Here is a 7,133-nt window from a genome sequence, read left to right on the forward strand (position 1 = left end):
ATGCAAATCGAGGCGATGCTAACAGAGGTTTTTTAAGGCCTTGGAACATAGAATTTCAATTTAAAAGCAAGTGATGACCTTTTGGGTCATCACATTCTCCACCTTTAAAACAATTGTTCGTCCTCGAACGGACATTTGAAGGAAGTACCTGAGTCGGGGAAAAGAGGGAGGATAACGACTCCGCATATCGGACTCGGACTCCCAGGTCGATGCCTCAGGAGGCTGACCTCTCTACTGAACACGAACAGAAGGAAAACTCTTCGATCTCAACTGACGAACCTGTCGGTCTAGGATAGCTACCGACTCCTCCTCATAAGACAAGTCCTTGTCCAACTGGACAGTGCTGAAATCTAACACGTGGGATGGATCGCCGTGATACTTCCGAAGCATGGACACATGAAACACTGGATGCACGGCTGATAAGCTCGGCGGTACTGCAAGTCTATAAGCCACCTCTCCCACTCGATCAAGAATCTCAAACGGACCAACGAACCTAGGGCTAAGCTTGCCCTTCTTCCCAAATCTCGTCACGCCCTTCATAGGCGACACTCGAAGCAATACCCGCTCACCGACCATGAAAGCCAAATCTCGAACCTTGCGGTTGGCATAACTCTTTTGCCTAGACTGAGCTGTACGAAGCCTATCCTGAATAATCCTGACCTTATCCAAGGCCTCCTGAACCAGATCCGTACCCAACAACCGAGCCTCTCCCGGCTCAAACCATCCAACCGGAGACCGACACCGCCTACCATATAAAGCCTCATAAGGAGCCATCTGGATACTCGACTGGTAGTTGTTGCTGTAGGCAAACTCTGCTAAAGGCAAAAACTGATCCCACGAGCCTCCAAAGTCAATGACACAAGCTCGGAGCATATCCTCCAAAATCTGAATAGTCCGCTCGGACTTGCCGTCCGTCTGGGGATGAAATGCTGTGCTCAACTCAACCCGAGTGCCCAACTCTCGCTGAACTGCTCTCCAGAAGCGTGAGGTAAACTGCGTACCTCGGTCCGAAATGATAGACATGGGCACACCGTGAAGGCGAACAATCTCCCAGATATAGATCTCAGCTAACCTCTCAGAAGAATAGGAGACCGCCACAGGAATGAAATGCACTGACTTGGTCAGCCTATCAACAATGACCAAGGCCAAGGCCTGAACATCCAAAGCAAGCGGCCTCTCACCGACCGGAATATAAGCAAGATTGCCCATACTGGCTGACTTCCTACTCAACGCATCGGCCACCACGCTGGCCTTTCCCGGATGATATAAGATGGTGATATCATAGTCTTTCAACAACTCCAACCACCTCCTCTGCCTCAAATTCAACTCCTTTTGCTTGAACAAATACTGAAGACTCTTGTGATCCGTGAACACCTCAGATGCCACGCCATACAGATAATGCTTCCAAATCTTCAATGCGTGAACAATGGCTGCCAACTCCAAATCATGAACCGGATAGTTCTTCTCATGAATATTCAACTGCCGCGAAGCATAGGCAATGACCTTGCCATCCTGCATCAACACCGCACCAAGTCCAATACGAGAAGCATCACAATAAACGGTATAAGGCCCTGAACCTGTAGGCAAAACCAACGCCGGTGCCGTAGTCAGAGCTGTCTTGAGCTTTTGAAAGCTCGCCTCACATCATCCGACCATCTGAACTGGGCACCCTTCTAGGTCAACCTGGTCATCGTGGCTGCAATAGATGAAAACCCCTCCATGAACCGACGATAGTAGCCTGCCAATCCCAAGAAACTCCAAATCTCTATAGCTGATGCTGGTCTAGGCCAGTTCTTTGCTGCCTCAATCTTCTTCGAATCAATCAAGATGCAGAATCAATTATTCAAGTGATTTCCCTTTAATTAAGGGATCACTTTGCTTAACGGGTAGTGACAGGTTCAAAATAAGGAAAGAAATCAATTTATAAGCATGATGACAGTTGCCATAAAAGAAGTAGTAAAACATTAAGTAAGCAATCGAGTCTAGGTACAAAAATACACTAATTTTGGAAAGAATTCAGCGAGGCAAAACAGGAAAAGAAAAATCAATTAACCTTAACAGGCGAGTGAAATCACAATTTCACAAAGGAAAAATTTGAAATCAGTCACAAGTTGAAGGTCAAACAAAGAAGGAAACTCAGCATATAAATAGGGTGCATAAACACTATACATGCGAGGCCAAGCCTGTTGGCAGAAGGAAATAGAATACAATAGTAGCACAAAATTCAGTAGATAACAACATTCGAAGCATGATAGTCCAGTAGGTCAAGTAGTGAAGAAAACATAGAATATCAAAGGCATGCGAAGATCCCCGGGTAGCAGGTGAGGAAAACCCCCCTTTAAAATTTAGGGTTTCGAGCATAATCGAATTTTAGAGATGATAGAAAACCAGAGTCAGAACAATCACACAAAGGAATAAGAGATTTTGAAATAAATAACTTCAAATCGAGTCATGCACTTAAACGAACAGTCTCAGACCAAAAACCATAGGATCTTTAACAATAGAAGAGTTTTAAAAGAGGATAAACAAACAAATCAGACAAAAACTCAGGCAAACAAACATTCGTCTAATAAACAGTCGTAAAAAATTAGGGCTTTTAGCATGCAAACCCAAGTAGAAGAACGATATGAGCAAACATAGCAAAACATGTCAAAAAATCAGAGAAACATTTGAAATAACTTAAAAGAAACCCTAATCGGAAAAGATAAGGGGTTTTGAAGGCTGAGTTTTAAAAGAAACTTCGAGAAAAACGCTTAGAAGTTCAGGGCAAACATAGATCTGAAACAAATATAAAAGAAATCGAAAGAACCTTAGAGGTTAGGCCTTGAAAACCATCGATCTAAGCAGGAGAGTCAAAAGTCTGACTCGACTAGCCATGGCTGGCCGGTGAAAGGTCAGAGACGATCGGAGAACAGCCATGAACTGAAATCGAACAGGGTCTGGACCAAGCTCTTTCAAGACCTAGCCTCGAGACCATATGAATCGAACACGTAGATGCCATGGGAGGTTGATACAGGTCTCCGATGACCTTGGAAGCCATCGATTTGGGAGGTATTAGGGTTATAGTTTGATGGCAGCGGCTAGAGTTTGTGAGGGATTGCAGAGAGAGTTGAGAGGGAAAGGGATTAAAGGGCGGCGTTTGGTGTGAAATGGGGTGGGGTAAGGGGTCGTTTGAGGTTAAAATGGAAAGGGATGATATTGGCCGTTGATCTAAATGATCAACGGCCAGGATTGAGAGGGTTAGGTAGGGGATCTGGTTTTGGGTTATTTAAATGGGTTGTGGGTCGGTTTGAATAGGAATTGGGTCATGGTAATTGGGCTTCAAATTGGGGGTTCAATTCAGGCCATAATTGAAATATGATTGGGCTAGATTTTAAATAGCCAATTTTCCCCTTTTTATTTTATAAAAACTAGTAAATTAATTCCTGGAAATAAATTAAAGGTGCTAAAATAGATTGTAATACATAATTATCAATTTAAAAAATACTGAACTTAATTTTCGTAAATATAAACGCAATTAAATATAAAAGAGGCATATATTGCAATTATATACAATTTAACTTTAAAAATACTAAATAAATTTGTAAAAATATGCAAAAATTATCTTGACTATATTTTAGTATAAATATGAGAATCCAATAAATGAATCACCAAGATTGATACTTTTGGGAATTATTATTGGGTTTTTTATGAGTAAAATAGGGGAATAAATTGGTTAAAAATCCTTCAAAAATTAAGAAAAGAAAAAAATAGTAATAAAACATTGGGACATACTTATATATGCATATAGATGCTATTTTGAAAGTATTTTGCATATAAAAATATACAAGGAAAAATTGGATATGAACAGCTGCCCCTCTTTACCCGGGAATGATGAAAGAATTGTCGGGTAAAGATATGATGGCCAATTTTGACCAAGCAAAATGGTTTGAGAAATAGGCCGCACCCTAGCTTCTGATCTGCCTACATATCCATGGTCTTACAGGAATCAGGCCATATGTAGTTCGGGATCTGTTGGCGGAGTATGCCGATGGAGACTTTCGAGAACGGACGCAATATTCAGGACGGGAGAATGGTTAAGGTTTGACACGGCTGCGGGAACTGGAGCGGGATCGATCCTGCCGAGATGGCCGTTGCTTGCCGGTTTACCTGCAAATAAGCGATACAAGCATATATTGTGCATAAATTTAAACATGATGCAATTTCCCGTCGGACCATGAGGATTGTCTTCGGACGGTTAGAATGACGTCCTTAGACCATGATGTCCTGGGCCATGAAGCGTATAGTAAAGGATTCGCATGCCATGAAATGATGCTCTCGGGCTATGAGGATGATGCCTCCGAACCATGATGCCTTTGAATATTGATATGCAAAAGATTAAAAGGGGTCCTCAGGCCATGACATGGCGTTCTCGGGCTATGAAAATGGTGCATCTGAACAATGACGCCTTCGGATGATTTGGCGATCTTTCAGCCCATGAGATGCAGTATTTGGCGATCTTTCAGCCCATGCAATGCAGTAGGTGGCGATTTTTCAGCCATGCAAATGTGGATAAGGTGGCGATCTTTCAGCCATGCAAACGTGGATAAGGTGGCGATCTTTCAGCCATGCAAATGGAGATAAGGTGGCGATCTTTCAGCCATGCAAATGTGGATAAGGTGGCGATCTTTCAGCCATGCAAATGTAGATGAGGTGGCGATCTTTCAGCCATGCAAATGTAGATGAGGAGGCGATCTTTTAGCCATGCAAATGTAGATAAGGTGGCGATCTTTTAGCCATACAATGTAGTAGGCGGCGATCTTTCAGCCATGCAAATGTGGATAAAGTGGCGATCTTTCAACCATGCAAATGTAGATAAGGTGGCGATCTTTCAGCCATGCAAATGTAGATAAAGTGGCGATCTTTCAGCCATGCAAATGTAGATAAGGTGGCGATCTTTCAGCCATGCAAATGTAGAGGGGGGTAGAGCTTAACCTCGGAAGGCAGAATGGTAGCCTTATGCAATGCGGAAATGCATATGGAGACAACGTTTAGTCTCGGAAGGCAGAACGGTAGCCTTATGCAAGAAATAAAATAGCGCATGGTAACGGAGCTTTCTTAGCTGATGGTGGATTGCGATATGATGACTGCTGGGAACATTGTGACACACGGAACGTCAGCGGTGTAGATGGCAAATGTGAGTACGTGCGACAAAACTGAGAGTTGTATTCCCTAATGACGTTTGTCTCGTGAGTGTATAGCATGATTGATGATTTCGTAATCCGAGTGCCTGCGTCCAAAGAAAAATCGTGAGTTTTGTAAAGGGGGGATGGTTAGTTCGTATCGCCGCTGGCTCTGCTTGACCTGCTCGGCTTTGATATGGTGATACTGTATGTATCATCGGGGTAGCGTTGCTAAACAAGGCAATTTCGGTAATAAGAATGCATGATTTTTGTAAAAATATGACATAGGTATATAATTAAGAAACAACTTTTAGATAAACCGACGACTGTGACGTGGTTCAAGACACTGCAGCCCCTCTTGCTACGGAATTTTGAGGGTCCTCCTCAAAATTCTGCCCGAGTTAATGGGTTGATACTTCTGGCTGTTGCTCGTGCGACGATCGGATGAAATTACTTCGGAATTTTGAGGGTCCTCCTTAAAATTTTGCCCCAGTTTCCAATTTGGGGGAAATGAAAATTTTATCTAATGACCGAACCCATAAGGCTGCCTACGTATCCCCTCTTAAACGGGAATCAGGTCAGACGTAGTTCAAATTACATCATATAGGGAAAACATGGAGATTACACATAGTAACGCTTAACTGCATCTGAATTAATCGGCTTTGACCAGACTTCTCCGTCCATTTCTGCAAGTATGAGGGCTCCTCCTGTCAAAACCCGGTGAACCATGTACGGACCCTGCCAGTTGGGAGAGAACTTCCCTTTGGCTTCATCCTGATGCGAAATTTTTTTCTTTAGTACCAGTTGTCCTGGTGTGAATTGCCTCGACTTGATTCTCTTGTTGAAGGCTCTGGGCATTCTGTTCTGATAAAGTTAACCATGACAAACTGCTTTCATTCTTTTCCCATCTATGAGAGCTAGTTGCTCGTAACGATTCTTCACCCATTCTGCATTGTCGAGTTCGGCTTCCTGTATGATCCTTAAGGAAGGAATTTCTACTTCAGCGGGAATGGCGGCTTCTGTACCATATACCATCATATAGGGGGTCGCGCCGGTTGATTTGCGGATCGTGGTGCGATACCCCAATAGAGCAAATGATAACTTCTCGTGTCACTGTTTATGCTTCTCTACCATTTTCCTCAATATCTTCTTGATATTCTTGTTAGCGGCTTCTATGGCTCCATTCATCTGAGGCCCCATTCATCTGAGGCCTGTAGGCTGTAGAATTCTTGTGTTTGATCTTAAAGGTTTCACACATAGCTTTCATCAAGTCGCTGTTGAGATTGGAGCCATTATCAGTAATCATTGATTCTGGAATCCCGAAGCGGCAAACAATGTGATCGCGGACAAAGTGTGCCACGACCTTCTTAGTCACTACTTTGTAAGATGCTGCTTCGACCCGTTTGGTGAAATAGTCAATTGCCACTAGGATAAACCTATGTCCGTTGGAAGCAGCAGGCTCGATTGGTCCAATAACATCCATTCCCCAAGCGGCGAGCGACCACGACGATCTTGTTGCATTGAGCTCATTTGGAGGCACCTTTATCATGTCTGCATGTATTTGACAGCGGTGGCATTTCTGGACATACTGATACAGTCTGTTTCGATAGTCATCCAAAAGTAACCAGTCTGGAGTATCTTTTTTGCTAAGACAAAACCATTCATATGTGGACCGCAGGTCCCAGCGTGAATTTCTTCTAGCAGTTTGGATGCTTCCTTTGCGTCGACACACCTTAGTAGTCCCAAATCAGGAGTCCTCCAATACAGGATTCCTCCGCTGTGAAAGAAGTTATTGGACAATCTCCGCAGTGTGCCTTTCTGAGTATGATTGGCAAGCTCCGGGTACTCTCCTTTTGCCAAATATTCCTTGATATCATGAAACCAAGGCTTTCCGTCTGCTTCCTCTTAGACATGGGCGTAGTAAGCTGGATGATCATGAATTTTCACTGGAATGGGATCAATGAAATTCTT

The sequence above is a fragment of the Nicotiana attenuata genome, chromosome 3, assembly GCF_001879085.1.
Source record: "Nicotiana attenuata strain UT chromosome 3, NIATTr2, whole genome shotgun sequence".
Lineage (NCBI taxonomy): Eukaryota > Viridiplantae > Streptophyta > Magnoliopsida > Solanales > Solanaceae > Nicotiana > Nicotiana attenuata.